At 39.2% G+C, this 22714-nt stretch overlaps 1 protein-coding gene across 2 annotated transcripts in view; it reads left to right on the forward strand.

The window, feature by feature from the left end:
• Window positions 1-22714, forward strand: part of tspan9a (tetraspanin 9a) — a 320549-nt gene that overhangs the window by 183753 nt on the left and 114082 nt on the right. The gene's annotated exons all lie outside the window — the stretch shown is intronic.

The following is a 22714-nucleotide window of genomic DNA, read 5'->3' on the forward strand; positions in this document are numbered from 1 at the left end:
ATTTTCTTGTTTTTTTTTCTTGTTATTATTTTATGCCTCATAAAATTTAAATAATATATTTATTATTATTATTATTATTATTATAAATATTATAAATATTATTATTATTATTTATTAAGATATATATGGTAATGCCATCTAGTGACTTATTTTGGTAGCAACAGTGTGCACTATTAAAACAAGCAGTTTATCACTTACATGAAGCTGCAGTTCTTCATCTAACCACTAGTCGGAGCTGCAGCAGCAGCACAAGCCCCGCTCTCTTCACTCAGTCACTACTTCAGTACAGCCCAGCCACGGGCTACAGAGCTCAGCCAGTCCGTTTTTACTGTTTCTGTAAACAAATAAAGGTTTTAACCCCACTAACCGGATAATACAGCTCACTACAGTTCATCTTTCAGCCCAAGCAGCTAACAGCAGCAGGTTAGAACAGCCGACACGGAGTCACTGCTCGGATTACATTATAAACAGGTCAGTTAGCGCGCTGCTAACCTCAGGATGTTTATAACTACGGAGTTTAGTGGACACACCACGGCCGCCAGGTAAGTCTTTTAAAGGCTACTGAAGACTATTAAAGGCTATTAGAGGTTATTGAAAGCATTATTGGGGGGCAGAAATCAGTACAGGCTGGTTAGATAAGTGATGTGGTGAAACTGTGACTAGCGCTGTCACAGTGATGTTTATTAACGTCATTAAAACAGATTTTGTCAGGTATTGTCTTATAAATATTTACACATAACTTATATCTCTCCTGAAAAGCTTTTATTTTAGTCAGAAACACGCTTGTGTTTACTTTATCTGAGAGAAAGATGTTTTTTTAATTCAATGGAAAGCAACAGGTGTAGTCAATTATAAGTTTAAGATTTTTAATCCACCTCACTGTGATCTATAGTCAGTGTTCTCAAGTCACACTGACACACGCATTTCAGCGAGTTCACACGCTCTCACCTGCGCGCACCCACCCCTCCGTTAGATACAGATACAAAACCTGCGCGCCCAACCACCGCCCCCCCCTCCCCCGTTGGACAGATAAAAAACAGTGATCACACTCCCGCCGACACTCAAAACTTGAGAGCCCTGTCTATATTTCTATAAATCCGTTTTCAGTTTCTCCTCCGTGGTTGAAAGGCAGCTGTCTCTCACACAGCAGAACTGAGGGCGGGGCTGCGCTATTAAATGAATAGGATGCGCTGTGTTGGTGCCGCGCCATTTGCGTAGCGCGTGCGGGAGGGATCGTCGATCCTCTTTTTGACTTCGATACTCGAGACCATGACCTCTTTTCGATTCGATTTCGATAAAATATCGAGATCGTGACACCCCTACTGATCACCCAAATAATAGCTGCGCTGTGGTGGTCCTATTGGCTCTTGATTATTAAAGAACATGGTAAAATGAGAGTCCAGAAGTTAAACTTATGGTGAATAATGAAGAAGGAATTCATCCACCACATCTTCCAGTGGTTTAAGCAGTATTAAGTCCATGCTAAGGTGTTGATGTATTGGTGGAATTCTCTTGGCTCCTGGAGCTGTGTGTCAGCAGCTCGGCCTGCTCTCGGAGCCCCATCCGTCCATCCTCTTGTTTTCATCAGCTCCTATCTCTCGGGCTATAGCCAGAGGGCCATCTGCATCCTTCAGGCAGCGTATTAGAGCAGCCTGACCCCGGAGAGCAAATCCTAAGCGCACTGAGAGGAAGCTAGGGCCAGCTCACCTCACTGTGCCTCTGCAGGAGGGTACACTTCACTGAACATCAGCGAGGGATCTCACAGTTAGCCTCCCCAGACTAGCCCTGTTTACTGATTCTGAACTTGTCTACCCTTTTTCCTCTTGCCTCAGGGTTACAAGCTCTGTCCGGCTTGGAGTGTGTGCGTGTGTCTGTATGCAGAAACAGTTTGCAAGAGTGTATTTCTATCTGGACCCCATGCCACCTCCTGTAACCTGCTTCCATGAAACATTGGGGAGATTTAAGTATGTGACAGATTGCCTGGAAGGCTCCACATGAGTGTGTCTCTTTATAGGCTTGCTTCTCTGATGCCCATCCGGATGCATTAGCTGATATAATCGCATGCCTCTCGAGCTGGAAATAGGCTTCAGTTGTAGAAGCTGCAGATTTCACCTGGTCTGCAGGTTCTGAGGAAAGGAGGAAGAACATCCCAGGCCGGCGTCCGTGTAGTCAGAGCTTAGCATGTGACCTGGCACACAGATCATAAAACCACATCCCCTTTATCCATCTCTCTTACCCACAGCTTCCCAAAATAATGCCCCCTGCTTCTTTTTCACCTCTAATCTGGAGGTAACTTAACCCTCACCTCTATCTATAGTACAGCATGCATTGGGTGTTCTTGTTTATGTTTTGAAACCCTTAGAGATTCCTATTAACACAGGCACTAAAAACATGGCGTGTAATCTGATCTTGCTTTTCACGTGTAGGTCATTAAAACAAGTGAAAGAAATCTGTCAAAAAAAAAGTGCAGATTCTAAGCTGCCAATTGATAGAGAAAATGGGTAGGCCTAACAATCTGAGCGACTTTACCAGGAAAGGGCCAAATTTTCTTGGCTAGATGACGGTGTTAAAAATGGCAGATCTTATGGAGAGTTCCTGATAGTGTGTGGTCAAACCATCTAAAAGTTCTCCAAGAAAAAACACGGATAACCCAGCAATGCAGTTTCGAAGGCTTATCGATACAATCAATGGAAAACCACTTCAAAACACCTCGCAACTTTCAGAATTCTCAAAATTGATGCTGGAGGCACCCTGCCCAGCACATGTATTGCTTTCCCTTCTTTTAGCGCATTTGATTCCAATACTTCCAGTGTTTTCTGAATGTTTTGATGCAGGGAGTCCCCTAGTATGTTCAAGGATTGAGAAATCTGACTAAGGGTAATTGACCAAATTGACCCTTGCACCCATAGTGACAATAACAATGTTTGGTGCGTAAACCACCTCAAACTCTAAATTAATGGTATCTTCCACAGAGCATTCTCCAGCCTCGCTGCAGAGGCTGAGCATGCACTGTGTCAGTGATTGAATTTGCACCACCTGGGTAGCTCCTTGAGTGTGCCTTTTGTAGGTCAAACATGTTTGACAGTTCCCATGAAGCCAAATACATAAATAAAACAAAATAAAATTATAAATATAAAATTTAAATAAAAATAAAAAAAGATTTTTTAGCATTTTACTTTCTGCACTCTTGAAGTATGCACTATTTGAACAGCATTTTAAAGTAAGCTCAGATTTGGAGAATATGAATGTGGCCTCCTCGTGGAGATGGCATTCTGGAACTGAGTAGGAGTTGATTAAATCACTGGTTCTTGGTCAGCTTTGCTTTAGGATTATTGAGCTGTGTATGTGTGTGTGTGTGGATGAAAGAGTGTGTGTGCGCATTTGGCAGCCTCGCTTACATTAGTCATATGACAGAGAGGTGATAGCAGCAGTAACAAGGGTTCTCTCTCCAGTGACTGCTTCGCCCTGCACATCCTCACTGGTGCATCGGTCTAATCCGTCTCCTCAGCCCCTCTCTTCATTGTTCTCAATAAAACACTGTTTAATACTAAGCCTAATGCCGTGCTGCTTCACCTGTTTTCATTTTCATTTACAAAAGTATTTTGTCTATTTAGGGAAAAGTGAATGTCGCTTTGTGCAAAGTGTATGCCCCAAGAAGAAAGATATATCTTGCCTTTTATCACAATATACAGTCATATGAAAAAGTTTGGGCACCCCTTTTAATCTTAAACATGTTTAGTTCTAAATATTTGGTTGTTTGCAACAGCCATTTCAGTTTGATATATCTAATAACTGATGGACACAGTAATATTTCAGGATTGAAATGAGGTTTATTGTACTAACAGAAAATGTGCAATATGCATTAAACCAAAATTTGACCGGTGCAAAAGTATGGGCACCCTTATCATTTTATTCATTTGAATACTCCTAACTACTTTTTACTGAATTACTGAAGCACAAAATTGGTTTGGTAACCTCGGTGTATCCAATCATGAGAAAAGGTATTTAAGGTGGCCAATTGCAAGTTGTTCTCCTATTTGAATCTCCTCTGAAGAGTGGCATTATGGGCTCATCAAAACAACTCTCAAATGATCTAAAAACAAAGATTGTTCAACATAGTTGTTCAGGGGAAGGATACAAAAAGTTGTTGCAGAGATTTAACCTGTCAGTTTCCACTGTGAGGAACATAGTAAGGAAATGGAAGACCACAGAGACAGTTCTTGTTAAGCCCAGAAGTGGCAGGCCAATAAAAATATCAAAAAGGCAGAGAAGAAGAATGGTGAGTCAAGGACAATCCACAGACCACCTCCAAAGAGCTGCAGAATCATCTTTCTGCAGATGGTGTCACTGTGCATTGGTCAACAATACAGCACACTTTGCACAAGGAGAAGCTGTATGGGAGAGTGATGCGAAAGAGCCATTTCTGTAAGCCACAAACAGAGTCGCCTGAGGTATGCAAAAGCTGGGTGCCCATACTTTTGCACCGGTCAAATTTTGGTTTAATGCATATTGCACATTTTCTGTTAGTACAATAAACCTCATTTCAATCCTGAAATATTACAGTGTCCATCAGTTATTAGATATATCAAACTGAAATGGCTGTTGCAAACACCCAGATTTTTAGAACTAAAAATGATTGAGATTAATAGGGGTGCCCAAACTTTTTCATATGACTGTATGTCATAACTAAAAAGGTCATAGGAACCAATCAGCACAGTACACCAATTTACCATAACATGATAACCACCTGCCACCTGTGTGCATTTAATATTGTGTAGGTTCTCAAGACATGGATGTCCTGTGATATTTAGCATCAAGCCATTAGCAGGAGATCCTTTGAGTCCTGTAAGTTGAGGTGCGGTCTTCATAGATTGCATCATTCCTTGGGCTTGAGTTTAAATGACCCTTAGTGCTTTTCCACTGACATGGAACTGGTATCATTGAGGTTTGTGAACCTACTTTTCAATCGGTTTGCCCCATTTCCACCAATAAAAACAGGTTCAGAAACCAGGAGTGTTCGTTCAAAGCAGGAAACAAATACTAGGTGGTCATGGAGCCGCTGAGCAATGTTAAAGACGTATGATGTTTTCGTGGGTTCCACTAAAACTGGTGGGAACGTGGGCTGGTTTACTGAAAAGCACCACAGTTCTTATAAGCCCAAACTGAGTTATTTCTTTGAAAACAGTCACCAGTTCACCACTTGTTCCTTTTTAAATAACTTGTTTTTGGTAGGCAGTGATCACTGCAAACTGTGTTGTATGTCCAGCACATCCAACAGATGCTAGAAATCTGATGACTCTGAGGTCCACTCCTAGAACATTTTATCATGTTCCTCAACCATCAAACCATACCTGTTTTATGCAGTGCGGCCGGATGCATTGTCCTGCTGAAAAAGATCACTGGCATTAGGGGTCTCTACATTACCATGTTTCCAACCCATAAAATGTCCATCCTTGGAGCACTTTTGGTAGCTAGTGTGGGTGCCTTTGACCTTGTCAATGGTTTACTATTTGTCGTTCCTTGGAGCACCGTTAGTAGGTAGTGTAAGATCTGTCTGATGTGTTGGAGATGCTTCCTGACCCAGGATTAAATCTTCAGGAAATGGTCTGAGATGCATTTGTGCCATGTTGTGCACATAAGAAAACTGAAACGGCAAAAATAATAGAATTTCATTTTGAGTAACCTAGACTGCATTTGACTGCCATGTGTCAGTTTTATTTGGATACAATTCAGAAACAAGCATGTAATAATTTTACTTGCTTCCAACAAATCAACTTCAAGAATATTATGATTAACCTTAGGCTATTCTGATACTTGCTACCTAATACTGTAAATCCAACCCTTTGACAGGAGGCACAGCAGCTAGCCTGTCGATGTTATTCACTTTATCTACCAGTGATTTTAATGTTATGGCTAATCTGTGTGTATTGTTAGGATGAGACCTTTGCGCGCCTGGATGTGTTTCCAGTGCCGCCCTGTTTCTTCAGTTCTTTTATGTGAACTTTAATTAAACTTTCTGCCATTAAACAGATAACCAGAAGCTTACTTATACGCACTGCAATTCTTCTGAACTGGAATGATTCATAATGCATAATGTGCTCAAACACATTACGCACCATTTTGATTTGAGTACGCTAATCCGTCGACTGAGGGAATGAGGTCTCCTCTCCTTCCGTCGATGCTATCACAGAACTTTGTCACAATTATTCATTTCAAATCCTCACGGCAGAAATCGTTTGAAATTGGATGCTGAATAGAAGCTTATGTTTGCATGAGCTCCTCTGGAGCTGGAGGCTAAGTCGCCTTTGCGCATTGTTCTGTGTTTGGTTGACACGACTTTGGCCGCAGCAAATGAAAGAATCCCCAGTCCTTATACACTGTGGGAGGTTGAAGGTCCAGCAGCAGCGTTAGGGGGCTCGCGGGGCTGAGGAGGAGAGCTCTTCTGCTCGGAATGCTAATGCGACCGGGCTGTGTTTGCACTGCTTTGATTCGGCCGGTTCATTCCTATTTCTCACTTATCTACTCTGGCCTGATGGATGTGGCCAAAGTTTACCATTTGAAGGTGCTGTGCATCTCTCGCACTCTCCGTCTAGATTCTGTTCTCTTCATCTGTCTTTCCCTACCTCCCCGTGTGGTCTGCTGCTTTGTCAGTGCCGAGTTGGCAGGAGGCATAAATGTGTGCAATGTCTCTGCTCGACTCATTTGTCTTGTCTCTGCTTTAAGAGGTCAGAGTTACTCTGCCCACCGGTGGGCTTTAAGTTGAGCTTGATTTTAACCTGTCGCACCCTCTTTGCTTGATGGATGTTTGAGGTTTCATAAACATAGATAAATTCTTCTCTAAACTTTAGTTTCAGATGTAGACTGTGGCTTGCATTGCAGACACACCACTAAAGCAAACATTAATATAGACTGTATATATTTCAACTGACATTATTTTGTTAGGCTAGCGTGAAATGACAAAGTAGACGATTACAAAACATTTTTTTTTCATTGATTTAGATTAGGTTCTTTAGATTTAATCTTAGCATTTGAATAGCAATTTTTTGACATTGGAGCACTGAGCACTTACTCATAAGTATTTTAGTAGAATCTTTTATCTCATCTCTTGATGCATAATGGGGAGACAGTCAGACTGTAGGGCCACCCTGAAGCTGGTCAATTGTGCATCTCCAAAGTTCTGAGTATTTTTTTTTTTTTCGTTCTTTCTTGGATACAGAAATATACATTGTTTTACAGCTCTAGAGTGGTGCACCTGTCTAAGTGCCTAATTGTGAAGAGAGAGCAGGACCATGTGTTCAAAACCCATCAATACCACAGTCTCTCTTGTTTTCAGGAATCTGACAATATGATGATGAGGAGAATACAGTGAAGAAGCTCTAATCTTTAGATTAAAATAAACAGTAAATAAATTGAAATGGATAATCACAGAGTAACGCTGTTAAACTCAATATACTGTATATTGTTAACCAAACTGAGATGATTACAAAATCATCATCATAATTTCACTTTCTAACTGGTTACTCTGAAAACCCCTCACACTAAGAAACTGACAAATCAGTGCTTCATTTAGACAGAAATAAAGAAAGAACTAAGAAAAAAAGAAAAAAAAAAACTATTTTAAAAGGCCTGTCACTCTCCCTGCCTTTAGTTATGCTGATTAAAATGATGAACGACTGATGCTGTTTAAAACCAATGAACCCGTCTGCAGGAGTTCAAAAACAGCTGCTTTCAAATGAAATCTATTATGAATAAAATGTAAATCTCAAGTTATTCTTCAGCACAAGGGTCTCTATTAGCATGACTGGATGCTTCAACACATTTAATAGCACTTGTGGTCTGCTGGTAATGTTTACAATAATAGCAGCGTAGTCAGTTGGCAGGTAGCATGTGCAAATTATGTACAAGGACAGGCATGGAGAAAATAAATGATGTGAAATTGAATTTAAAGATTTGTTTTAAATATATCTCAGGAAAACAGTGGCTCTTATTAAGTCAGTAGTTGTAATGTTACATGAATTTAAACTGTAATATGTTATGCTGCTTCTGACTGCTGCAGCAAGTCATTACATTACATTAATAAGAGATTTAACATATTCTAGGCACGTTTTAACGGAATGGGCATCACCTAGGTGCCATTATTGAACATAAATATCATATTTAATGAATCACATCATATATCATATGTTTGTACTAAATGAATTAGCAACACAACGTATGTAAGTGTATGTTCTATTTTTAGAAACTCAAAGATTTAATTAGTATTTGTTTGGAATTGCATAAATACACTATATGAACAAAAGCATTCAGATACCTGCAAGGAGTGTGCCATATTGTTTCATATGCAATAATATTGCAAAGATAGAAAAACTCCATAATGTGTCTATTTATTTGTGTATTTGTTTTGCTATTTACTGTATTCACCTTTAATTAATTCTTTGAAGTTTATATGCAGCACTGTGGTTTTGTAATATATATATATATTTTACATTGCCTAATTTTTTTTTTATCTTTTTTTATTTTGTTACGCTATTGTTCTTTCATACCAGCCATTTTGATTCAGAGTTAGTTACTGTTTACAAAACAGACCAACATTTATAGATTTTTGGTTTCTACTGCATGTATGAAACTGTTATACTAAATAAAACTTTCTCACTTTAATTTTTTTAGTATTATATTCTTTTTTTACTTTGAAAAAACTGTCAAATATTTTTGTCATATTGCCAAGAATATTGTTATTGCGCACATAAACTAAAATATTGTCATATTATTTTAGGGCCATTACCCAGCCCTGACACCTTCATATTACACCCACTGATTCAGCAGTGTTGGAGACTTTTATACACTATGCTCCTCAGCACCTTGCGACCCAGTTCTGAATAGTTATGGTTTCTAAATGTTTCCTCTTCCAAATTATACCACTCAGAGCTGATGGTGGAATATCTAGGAAGGAAGACATTTCATCAGCTGAATTGTTGCAATGGTGAAATCTCATTAAGGCCAGTTTATGTTTCTGCTTTGAATCAAAGCAGAGTCTGTGCGGAAATATTTCCAAGAGGCCTATACATGGTTGCATCTGCATGGCTTTCCATTTAGACTTGCATTTAGAAGTCTGCTGATGTGGGTCACCTGACACTGTGTTGAATTTATTTTTGACCTACAAAAAACTGAGCAGATAAAGTTGGATTCTGAGCTAATGTCTGTTTGCAACAAAAAATAGTGAGGCCGTTGGAGAAGATGGCTGAATAAATGCTATCATAGAGCAATGCTATTATAGTTAGTGCAGTATGCTCCACTACAATGTGTATTGGAATTTCTAAGGAGGTTACAATGATCATATTTTGTGTGAATTATCAATTAGCCTTTGAAATATGCTGAATATGCTGAAATGCAGTGAGCACTTTAGAGCCACCCATTCTTTCCCACAGGGTTTGTAAAGGCAGATTGCATGGCAAGCTGCTTGAATTGTCTGTGATTTATACCTGTAGTAATAGGACTGAATGGACCACCTGAATTTGTTGATTAAGAGGGGACTGTCTATATTTCTAAATAATTTTTGCACCCAGCAAATGGTAATACCATATGGTAACTGCACAAAATAGCAATACTAAAAAAGTTGTACTAAACATAATGTAATATCTGTATGTCTTATCTACAGATGTCTATCAGAGCTGCTAATACTGAAAGTCGGGTCAGCACCAGTCTAGATGATACCATCATTAGCATAAACACTAGCCCACAATCTATCTTAAACATTTAGATAAGGAATTAGATAAGAAGAAGAGATATCGTAGCACTTGGTCAAGCCACACTCTACTAATCATCAAGCTCTGGGGACTTTCATTCTGTCGCTGAGCCTCATTACAAATGAAAACATCCCTTCTTCAGAGTAGCTTCGCCAATTGATCGCGTCTCGCTCTGTGTGACCAGCAAAGTATGCTGAACAATGGCGAGAATTAGCCAATTAGCTTCATCAAAGAGGAACCATGAGAGCTTCGATTTAAAATGACCTCATCCAGCCAACCAGGCGAGCTACAGCTCCTTCATTATGTGTGCATTGTGCACACAACTTCAAAGCCAATCCCCAGACTGTTTGGTCTATCTAGCGCGCAGCGGTTGACGAGCAGGGCAACATATTAACTAGGCTAGAAGGCATAGCTTGAGGGAACTAATGAAGATATTGTGCAAGGGTGAGTCCAGATCTTTTAAAAATGCAGATGCTTTTCAAGGTTCATGTTACACCATAGAAGAATCACTTTTGGTATCATAAATTACTGTGTTTGAAATACAGATGTGTGAGCATGGGGAATGTTTATATTTTTAAAGTAGAACTTGGGTCTAAAATGGACTTTTGGTGAAGTAAAACATGATTTAAAAAGAGGTACATTTGATGAATAGGACACATCCGTTCTTCCACAGCGTTCCAAAATCCAGTAATTGTAATAGTTTGTCCAAACACCCTTCAGACTGAGTGATACGAGGCATATTTTGCCCCCATAAATCTCTTTTTCCACCGTTATTTAGGCTTAAAGTAGCTGCACACTTTATTGTTAAAATCCGGAGAGCCCTGACATTAAAACGAGGCTTTATAACTTTAAAACTGCACAAGCAGTTTATTAAAAAACACTGCGCTCTGTTTACATCCCATAGTTGGTTATTTGCCTGGCGCCACCATCTTAACCTAAGTCATGATGAGTAGAGTGTCGAGCATTCACCGTTGACAGAACTACAGGTTGTACAGGTGAAGGAGGTGTGACCGGGTGTGTGCTTTTTGCAGGAGTTCTTCTGGCCACATCACACATCTTTATGTACTTAAGTCACATATACAGCCACTTAAAGAGGATCCAGCTCAGTTTTACTGAACACGAGCTGCTGGTGGAGCAATGGAGACTTCAGAAGGGGAAATTCAGACCTCAGCAGCTCATTCACTGATAGTAAAAACAAAGAACCGAAGGAATACATTTTCTGACAAAGCATGCTCTCTTTCTCTGACTAAACATAACCTGGAATCGGATTCATCCACTCTGAAAGTAGAATGATTCTTCCAGTTTAAAATTATTCTTTTGCATGCTCTGTGCAATTACCCATTCTCACCAGAGAGGGCCCTAAATCCCAAAACTTACGGACATCAGCTTTAATATTGTGTTTAATTAAATGTTGGTCATTTATATGCAAGGGAATTAATAGAAACATCGCCATACGCACAAAGTAGACGGCAACAATATCCCAAACTGTTATTAATTAAAGTTCACTGTCCTCAAAAGATAAGTAAGTGCATTATTATGCTGCTTTATTCTCATTATTCCAGTGGCATTAAAAGAGTGATATCATAGCAGGCTTATTTGTATGCGACAAGCACCCACCTTTGCCTAGAACACTGTGCTAAGGCACACTGTGGCATAGTGATGTAGATTAAGTCATGCATTGCAGCTCTGCTTTTATAATTAATCTGTGATTTTAGCGTTGAATGTTCACCAGGTCTTTATGCATGACCTTATCAGTCAGCATTCTTGAACATAGCGCACTGACTTTAGTGTCCTAAGTGCCTTATTAGCCCTCAGTTTGTAGACGCCTTAATGGGTCGCAGAGGAGTCCCTGGATAAGAAAATGACAATACACAGTGGTTGTCATTTATACTGATAATTATCTAGATGTCAAAGTGTCTCAGTGGCATCCTTGCTTTTGATTTAAGATGCACATTTCCCTTCCGTTTGGAGACCCAAAATATTGCAAACACGTTGTTCCAAGGTCGAATTCCCACTGCTGAGCCAAATGGTTACAAGGGCTGCATTGAACCGTTCTGGGCTGGAGCTGTTACACTGGATATGCTTTCTTTTTCCATTTGCTGTGTTAAATCAGGAGTAGGAAGTTCCTGCCTTAATTCCACAGAGTTAGCAAGTTAGTATGTTAACTAAATTAAAAAATTGAGAACTGTAAGCTTTCACAACAGCTACAACAGACATTGTCCAACTTCTCTATCGACTTTGTGCAACAACAACACTACAGCAGCGCTAGCATGCCGGCTACGGGTGTCGTCCAGCATTGCTACTGCAGCATTAGCACACTGGCCACCAGCCTCGCCCATACCTGTATTATTCTTATTCAACATCACTAACACGATGTTGGCACACTGGCTACCAGCATCATTCCAGATTATTTTAAGCCTCATCTCACATCGCTACCATGTTGTTAGCATGCTCACTACCAGCCCCATCAACCCCCACAATTCTCCTGCAGTGCTGGCATACAATCAGTCAAATCTCATTTAATTCTTCATCGCTATATAATTTTATTTCATTTTTTTACATTTTCTCCCCAATTTACATGGCAAATTACCCAACCAACTTATGAGGACTCCTCTATCACTAGTGATGCCCCAACTCCAGTAGGGTGAGGAACAGCACATTCCTCCTTTGATACATGGGAAGTCATTCACTGCCTCTTTTTAAACTGCTGTTGATTCAGCATTGACAAGTAGCATCACAGCGCCCTTGGAGGAAAGTGCGGCAACACGGTTCTTCTACTCTGGCGATTACTACCGGCTACCATGATATTAGCACACTGGCTACTAGCCTACCACAGCATTAACGAGGCCCATTCAGCTGTTCCATGGCCCCCAGATGTAGTTAGCTAACTGTGCTGTGTTTGTCCATGTTTAATTTACTCATAAATCTGTTTTATTTAAGCGATGTGGAAACTTATGGAAAAGTAACCAGAATGGTTAACCTCTGTGCTCTGCACTGAGATGGAAAAGCAGCCATAGATTTAGAGCTAAACAAGCTGAATGGCTAAGTATATCCATAGCCAAACATGCTGTCACATGGATTGCCAGACTCAGCGGAGTCGAGCTGTAGCTGTGAGTGCTGGATGGCTGCTTGTCTGTGCTTATTCAGAGTGGTCCTGTGGCATTTGGCAGCCCTGAGAGGTGTGTGGTCCATTTTGAGTGACCGGTGGCTAGCTGTTTTTACACCTGTACATGTGTGAAACAACAGTGTGCGCTCATTAGCAAGTCACTGGTGACTGAGTGGAGGAGTGAGAATACACCAGTGTATCTAGTTCAGTCTTCACTGTAATTCTTTTAATTTGCTCAGAAATCTATATTTCCTTTGAGTGATGTGTAAAAAGACAGTGAAAGAAAAAGAAAGCCTTCAGAACTGAGCTTTTACTAACAAACAGCCTTTCTCACTATTAGCTCATAGACTGAGACCTTGATTGTGTCAGATTCTTTTTATCCTTTGCAAGCTACATTATTGAGTGACATATCCTTTGAATGTGCAAAATGTTGTATTTATTGCATAATTAAAGTGTTTTTTTTATTATTTAAACATATTATGTTTGTTACTTTGGTTTTCAAGTCTGTTTGAATCGAATCTATCTGAATCGAACATATTTACCACACCGCTAATATATTTTTGTACTGCCTCTGAATGAAACTGGTTGAATGACTGGTTTATGGCTGAAGCCACAACGTATTAACATTGTAACAAAAACGCTAATTATTCTTAATTCTTACTGGACAGCATTGCAGTCCCCTTCCTGTGTCATCTTAGCATGATGTACTATTAGCAAACTGAAGGGTTATAGCTAGCAGTGGACAGTGAGGTGAAAAGATTATAAAAGCTAGCTAGCATCAGCTAATGTTTTTAGCTTTAGAATTTGACTTTGCACATAATCTTATTTGCATCTCTTTTGCATCATTTGATGCCAGGTTTGAGCTCCCTGTCGGCAAAAGTCAGGTTTGCTTGGTTAACAATCTGTATTCCCATAACTAGTAGAGTCAGAGGTGATGTGCTGCTCTCCAGCATCAACAACACTATATTCCCTCAATGTCGCTGACACGTTTTATTGTTTTACCAGTTCTGGCTGGGTAAATTTTAGGGAGCATTTTAAGATGGTTTACATAACAGTTTAAAGGATTTGGACATTTTTGTATCTACTGCATTTTCTTTTGGAATAACTACAGTGTTTGCGGTAGGGATGCTCCAAAGTGAACAAAATCCAGTATTTAGCCCTCAGAATTCATGTAAGGATAAAAGCTAAAAGTAACTAACACAGAAATGCTAGCTTTTGCCATCTTCTCTCTCCACTGTTTGCTACCTTCACAACAAATTGGATTACCTCAGCTGAACCAAACTGAAGCTAAACTCACAATCAGAAGAGAAAGTACAAGGGAAGTGAGTGTGGAAAGGCTAAAAGCTAACCAAGAAACTCATAGCTAATAGCTAATAGCACAGCTATTATTAGAGAGGGCACAATGCAATCCGGTATGACTGGTAATAATTAGTGTTTTTTTGTTACTGTGTTAAAACTATGCTAATTTATGGAGTCATATAAATGATTCTTGCTGTACATGCCTTTTTTTTATAGATAATTCTATTCTATGCTGATAATACTCCCTTTTTTAAGGTAAAACAGTGCCACATACATTCTTTTGTCTTTCTCTTAAAAATCTTCAATTTAAAATGCAAAACATCCTCACTCCACACTGATTGCTGTTGTTTAATACAAATTAATCAGCCTTTTTTTTTCTAATTAGGTGAAAGGCTTTTTGGCATTTTTGGCTAATTCATTTCAGTTTCCAAATATTCAGTGCATCCCTATTTTGAAGTCCATGGTTTGTCTGTTCCGTTAAGTTTACTCACATTATTAAGCTACACCAAGGACAATACTTTTTTACATTTTTGCACTAGTTACATAATATGACAGAATATAAATTAATTCATTGCTATTTTAAGAAACGGCAAACTTTTCCCACTAACCTAGACCTTATGGATTTCCTCAGTCTGCTGAAGGAGCCACTATAAGGCCTAAGCAAGCTGATTAAAGGAGTTTTCTTCCTATAAAGGCCACAAACTGCAGATCTAAGTCTAAGTGTGGTGGTAAGACTCTTAAGTATCCATTGATCTCGTTCTATCGTCCAGTGTAATCATTTCAACTTATATAGCTTTAGAACAATCCACTTAGTCTGACTTTGAACTTGCTTTTATTATTGCGCCACGGTAGTGCTTAAATAGAGTTATCCCTTACCCCCCACCAGCTCGGCAGGCTGTTCAGGCCTTTGTGAAAGGGGCCGGTGGAGTTTTTACGGGGAAGAAGCTGCTGGGGATTAAGGCAGAGCAAAAACAGAAACTGTTTTATCGTAGCACTGCAATACACACTGGTGGACACTTCGGTTTACATGCTCTTATCACAATGGAGCAGCAGTGTTAACCACAGTACAGGGTCTGAGACTGGTCCCCCCTAACAACAACACCCTCTCTTCCTCTTTCTCTCTCTGTCTCTCGCTCTCTCGCGCTCTATCTCTCGCTCCCGTTCTCTGTGTGATCTCTGCTCCTCCCCCAGTGGGTGTTTGCAGTGTGTGTGTGTGTGTGTGTGTGTGTTGCGTGAGCTGGTAGATTTATTCTGCTTCAGAGAGAATGGTAAAGCACAATCACTGCACTGCAGTATGTGGACCTCGACCTTCACCGTAAACCATGACCACTAACCGTGTCGTAAATACATCACATAAATACATTATAGCTACACAAATCTGTGATCATGGGCTTCACGTCTGTCTAGTCAATAATGACGGTGCTACTAGGATGCTGGAGGCGTGATATTATCATTAGCTTGTGGGTTACATTGGGGTTTAACACATTTTAAATTGCACCAATTTAACGTCTCTACTGATACAGATACCAGAGTCTATCTGAAATGATGGTACCAGATTGGAAATAATCAGTCAGTTCCACTGTCTGTGTCTGTAATAGCACATTCAGCATTAATAATTCAAACATTAACATTGTAACTACTGGATATTTATTCAGTAGTACAGATACATTTGAATATAATTCAGTTTTTACACGTGTACATACAAGAATCTCCTATTGGCTCTCTGTCATGCGTTTTCGAGTTAAAACTATACTATTAAAATGTCTCAGAAACAGGGAACACATTATAATGTTCATTTTTATTACATGTATTGTTAATGTGTAACTACAGAGACATTTATTAGAGACATTTAATATATAATAAATAGTGTGACCCAATAGCCATACACCAACATTCTTTTTTTGCTGGTATCACATGTATTGAATTCATATTATGTGTTTATTTTTCTTCTTCACTTTTTGACATGACATGACTCCAACAGTTGTTCTTTACACTTTGTATACATTTCATAATTAACCAGCCAATAGAAATGCTCCAGAAGGATGAAATTAATTACATTTTTATAACTAAAAGTAACTAGAGAGCAGAGTTATTAGTGAAAAGGTTGTAGGTTCAGTACCCATTTTCGCAACCTTTGCTGTTGTGGTCCTTAACACTTTTTATTTCAAGAGTGCTGTATATGCTGATAATACAAAGAGAAAAGCTACTGTATATATTGCCATAAATTACAAAATCCAGATTATATCTTTCTTCTTTTACTTTTTCTTTAAATCTTTCTGTAAGATTTTTTTATTATTTTTTTTTTTTATAAAAAAAATACTGTTCAATACTGTTTAAATTCATACCAACCACCTGGGATAGCACAGCAACCACTAACTGACAGCACAACAAACACACGCCAATCACTTGGTAACATAATAACAAACATCTGAGAAACCTTAGAAACCACCTAGTAACACTGCAGAAGTCACTTGGAATACTGTAACCAGCTACTTCCAACCACATAACACCATAGCCGGCACATGGAATTACTTGGTAACCACATAGTGAAAACTAATTTATACTTCTGCGTTGAACCTTAGCTGTAGTCTACATGTACCCAGCGAGAGTGCACTACACAGCAGAGCACGTTTATACTTCTGCATGCACATTTCTGTGGCTCTGCGTCACTTTGCATTTTAAACCGTGGTGCAGGACCGTAAGACGGACCAATCACAACTGCAGCTCTCCAAATTGTGCAACACGTAGTTACATTTCTGAAGAGGTGCACATCGGGCTATGGTGTAGGGTATGCAGAAGTATAAATTGATCTTAACACTATAGCAGTCACCTTCAATGCCATAACCAGCAACTAGCGACCACCTAACACCACCATTGCAGCCACATAGAATACTATAGCAACCACATAGTAATAGCATGTTCTTTTCAGAAAATCACTATGTTTAAAAAAATTAGAGGCTCAGAGTAATGATAATGAAGTTGTGTTGGATAATGAGTTCTGGCCCTGCTCCGACTCCAGTTATCCTCCACAGAACCATATTCCCCAAATGCTTTTCAGTGCTTACCTGCATTTCCAATTCTAAAGCTCAGTAACCAGTTCCAGGGCTTGTATTTCTTTCAGTGTGAGTGAATGTATTGACTGCGGAATATATTCTTCTGCGTGTCCTATCAGCTCAGACCAGAGTTAGCAGCACTAGACTCGAAGAAGTGGCCCAATTAATGGCTGTTTGCCGGCGTGCGAGCATTGACGCAGGTGGTATTGAATCCGCCGTCAGGGGAGTGACAGACTCTGGCCTGAGCTATATATGTATCTGCCGCTCTCTGCATGAGCCTCACTGTGAATTACTGCGAATGAAGCTCTGCTCTGTAGCCCAATAAAGCCAGACCTTCACCCATGCTGTCAGCTGCACTGATATTAGAAATCTGTTAAAGCCGAACATATGAAGTGTTGAAGATTCCTGCAGGGAAAAGAGGTTGCGCAGTGGTAAACAGACACAGCTCAGAGAGTAGCTTTAGTTGGCGCTAAATTGTGGTTGTGTGTGTAAAATGCTTTCTGTAGATGCATTATGAGTCAGTTCATGTTGCTGGGAAGTCCAGAAAGAAAAGAGAGTTCATGACATGGTGCTTACTTTCTGTGCTTATGATCAGGCAATTGGGTTCAAGAAAAGCAGCAAATGTGGAAGAACTCTAAGGATACTGTAATTGTAGTATGCTGACCATAGTGGATATGGTGGGTGTTTGGGATCTGAAGCAATAACCATTTCTGCAGGGCTGTTTCTGCATTGAGTATTGAATAAAAGACAACTGAAGATGTGTGTGATCTTGGTTTTCGTTGTAAGTGGATAATTTTCCATACAATAAATGAGATATCTGTGCTCTAAAGCTTTGAAATGTAGGCTTAGCCCCAGTAGGTTGCTGGTTTAATCCCCTAGAATAGCAGGAGGAGGTGCAGGAGGCAATTATCAAGTATCAGCTCTTTCTACTCCTCCAACATTCACAACCAATGTGCCCCCAAGTAAAGGAACAAGGTACACCACTCTAGGTGTGTGTTCTTACCCCCCAATTCAATAGTGTGTGTGGGTTCATTGCCTCAGATGGGTTAAATGCAGAGGTTGAAATTTATTGTACTGCTGTGGAAAAGATGTAAACTCTATATATTCAATTGATTTGGTCAAAATCATTCAGAGTCTACCGAATAAGAAGGCAAGTCTTGCCTTGACTCTGTTTGCAGATTTGGCAAAATGTCAAACATTTTTGGCTTTATATTAAAAAATTGAACCGTAGTGTTCATGCTTTATACAGCCATTTGTATAGCATAACGTGCTTCACTACCATGTGGATGGTATTAGTGCTATGCGCTAGTGCAGATCACCAATTAAGACACCTAATTAAATGTTCTCTTTGATTCAGGCCTTACAAGGTCAAGCATGTTGTTGTCTTCTGCTTAACCTGTTGTTATCTTAGCATCAAAGAACTTCAGTCAGGTTCTTTAGATAGTTGCTTCCTCTGAAACACAAGGGAAATGGATTAGAGTGGAGCCGTCGGCAAACAGAGTATTACTGAGGTTTACCATAAGAGCGCTGAGCTGAAACTCTCTCCCATCTGTCCTTGAGCTCAGCCTTCACCACTACTCAGCGCCTCACTGGTAGAGGTTTAGCACCAGCTCTCCAGTGTCTCACTGAAACAGTGACCTGTAGTGTGGATGACAAGCCAGAGGCAGTTGAATCTTTTAAGGTGAAGAATTCAGTAACAGCCTGAATCTCTCTCTCTCTCTCTCTCTCTCTCTCTCTCTCTCTCTCTCTCTCTCTATTTATTGCTGTATGATTATGAGCGTCTTCTGGGAATATGTTTTCAATTTTATGTTGTTTAAGAGTAATTACACATTTACGTGAATACAGTTACATTAATTTCATGTTTCATTAATCACACTAACGTTGGATGTAAATTCTATATTTGACAGGCTTGTGTTCTTTCCCCTTAGTTTTGTTTGTCAACAAATGAAAAACACTTAACCAAATAATTTTTACTCCTACTAATGAATGCGTTCAGCTTCTATTAGGCGCACCCATTGCCAACGCAGATGTGCAAATGCACACTCACACACACACAACTTTCCTAGTCCTTGAAGAGAGAAGCATTACTAATGGAATTGGACTCTCTGGAGCAACTAACCATGAACTTATTGGCACTATGCCTAATGTGCTAAAGGGGTATATAGCCCCCATTACTGAACTGAGGAACAGTGGACCTATGTTCTTTGAAAAGGTGTTCCATCCAGTAATTTTGGGGTAATTAAGTGAGTTGACCTCACTCACATTCTTGATACTGAATGCAATCAAATAATCACAGTAATGAAAATTTTCCATTTTAGGTTTCCCAATGCATGTGTCCATATGTGTGAATATTTTGTTCTGCAAAATAAGAAACATTTGTTTTAATTTGATCAGATTTTATCTTTCACTTAGCAAACGATTTACGGGGGCATCTGTGGTCTAAGAGTTAGATAGGTGACATTGGGTTCAGCAGGTTGCTGGTTCTAATGAATATGGGAAGGGAAGATGAAAGACAGACATGTTTAGTAGGGGGAAAGAAGTAAGTGGGCTTGGAACCTATAGATCATCAGTTTAGTTCCCTGGACTAACAGGGGGACTAAAGAGTAAAATGTCGAAGTTTATTTAAATCATTTTAAAATGCTGTTTCCTGTAAGTACTAACATGATTCATGGGGGAGAGGAGCTGTGGATTTAAAAACAGTAGGGTGTCAGTTCAGATCTCTGGATGAGCAGAAGAAGAAGTTTGGCCAGGTTAACTAAAGAGTAAAATAATAAATTATACTTAATTCCTATTTTAATTTCTCTTCTCCTACATGCAAAGACATGGAGGGACAGCACTGGGGCCAGTTTGGAACCAAAAGGTTGCCTGTTCAAATCCCTGGGTCAGGTATTTATAAAGAACAGGATTTATTACTTCAGTAAACACTAAAATGCAAGACACTTAACCCCATTTGCTCACTGGTCACTAATGTGTCGGGTGTGCATTTGTTCACTGCCAATATTCACTAGTGTGTGTGTATGTGTGTGTGTGTTCACTGCCACAGATGGATTAAATGCAGAAGCTGCATTCTGCTGTACTGCTGTGCAGTGACTGTAAAGGATGACCTTAATCTTGTCTCTAATGTGATATTGAGTAACAGTGTAAAATCTGCATATTCAACAACCTTCCCTTTATGAGCTTTTAATGAAATATGGAATTAAATACAAATGGTTTAGTGACTGTAAAGAAAAATTAGTACAGCAGGTTTGGTGCTAACCTCCTCACCCTCCTTCTCTCTGTCACCATCAGCCAATCCTTTCTCCCTGTGGTGTATTTTATAGACTGGTAGCTGTGATAAGCACTGATACAGGTGTGTGGGGGGAAAAAAAAAACAGAAAAACAAAGCCTGAAGGCAAATAATGCCCTTCACCATTACAATCAGAACAAACAGTCATTCTGAGCTCTAATACCTGGCAACCACCCCGGATTTTGTGTCACAAATAATTGTACAGTGCCTGCAAAACACATTTCATTGTTGCTGTTAGAAAGGAGTGAAGGAAATGATTTAGGATTGGTGCTAACATGATTATTGCCTCCTATGAATCCATGCCTCATTGTGTCAAATCACTGTTATCTCGCTGCACCTATGGGAAATTAAATTAGCTGAAAGATAAACGGCGGATGTCTTCTTAAAGAAGATCTCACAGTTAATTAAAAGGGTATGGAGCGCTCTCTCACAGGTAAATTAGATTTGGTGTCAGTGGGCCAGGGCACATATGAGGCACATTCTTACAAATCACGACCTTAAAAAAAGGCTTGACAAGTCTTCTTTATGTTTTTAGATAAGAGAAAAGAGCACTTCAGCATGTCATTGCTGCTACGCAAAAACTTGCACGAGAGCTGGGCAAAATTACTGCATTGTGGCATATTATGATTCATTTTCTTATTGAATCAAAAAAAGCTTCTTTAGGCATATGGAGGATATCATCAGTGCTTGAAGAACACTCACCGAATGTACATTGTAATGCATAGACTATAAAAAAAAATCTAAAAAAAGTAAAAATCTGCACAATGCAATCAGTCAGTGTAACATTCTGTGTTAAATTACGTTTTCTGATCGTTTGATACTTGGAGTTGGAAAAGAAAAAAAATGTTGTGAAACTTGAAATTTGAATTTTACCATTTAGTGTAAAGAAGTAGAAATGGTTTTACATCCATTTTTCCAATGATTTGTTTAGATTTTTTCATTTATATATATATATATATATATATATATATATATATATATATATATTATAAAAAAATTGTTACAGATGCAAAAATGATCAGAAAATTTAACTGATGAACGTTACGCTGCCAATGTTGATGCGTTTTGTCTGCATGTTAAAACATTGCAATAAATATTGTGTATTGTGAACATCATTAAATATTAAAGAAACCCTTCACCATATCATATCATGGTCTGTATTGTATGCAAAAAAAAAAAAAAAAACTTTTTTCTACTTTTGTAAATGACAGAGAGAAAAGAAGCAAGAAATCTTCTTGACTTTCAATGGAAGTTATTGTACAAAGATTCCTTCAAGTCAATTGGGAGCGTTTCCATTGAAATTATGACACAGTATAAAGAACAACTGTCAGATTCACATGAATTATGTATACATATGAATTATGTATACAAATAATACAGGAGATACAAAGGTGATAGAAATGTAATCTCTCATGACCCCATCTGTCAATGATTGAGTGGCAGGTAATCTGGAATATGTCTCAGGCTCTTCATAAGAAAGCATTGAATATCTATACGGCACACTCCAGTTCCCATGCTTCAAATGGTGCTATAATTCCTACAGAGTGGCTGCCAGTAGATGGTAGGACTCCTTACATGGAAGTGAGAGAGCATGGGGCAAAAGCTGCCTTGTACAGGAAACACCCAGGCACTGCAGTCATTTGTATTCTGTGGTTATAGTCAAAGAGCACCAGCAGTTGGAGAAAATGTGAAATAAAAAATATATTTAAAAAAAGTTAATGTTGGGCGATGTGACCTCATATCAATAGTACAATTGTTAATTAACTTATTTAAAACATTTTCCTTGATTGCGAAAAATTAGCATTTTTTTTCTCTGTAGTCTCCTTCTCCTTAACATTGCTTCCATGTTGCAGATTGAACAGGGCAGGGTCACATGACTACATATGTGTTAGTCATGTTTTTCACGAGAACAGTACCTGAAAACACGCACTCTTCTGATTCATTCATTAAGGCCTTGACTTGCTTCTTGCAGGAGTTGCACTCAATTGGCTTTGGTGAACAATGTGACATTATAGTGGAGAAAGCGAACAACCACAGACATTACGCAGGGGCTTTTTTCACAGTTTTGCACACACAGAAGGCACTACATGACAGCACCTCTGATTGGTCGGGTGCATAGGCAAATTAAACCACACAAAGTATGCCAGCTCCTAAGCTTGTGAAGACATGTTTGGCTTCATTCAATACTTGTAAACTTAATTTTGCAGGAAGTAAGCATTCATTTAAG

The sequence above is a fragment of the Astyanax mexicanus genome, chromosome 9 (genome assembly GCF_023375975.1).
Source record: "Astyanax mexicanus isolate ESR-SI-001 chromosome 9, AstMex3_surface, whole genome shotgun sequence".
In the NCBI taxonomy this organism is placed as follows: Eukaryota; Metazoa; Chordata; class Actinopteri; order Characiformes; family Acestrorhamphidae; genus Astyanax; species Astyanax mexicanus.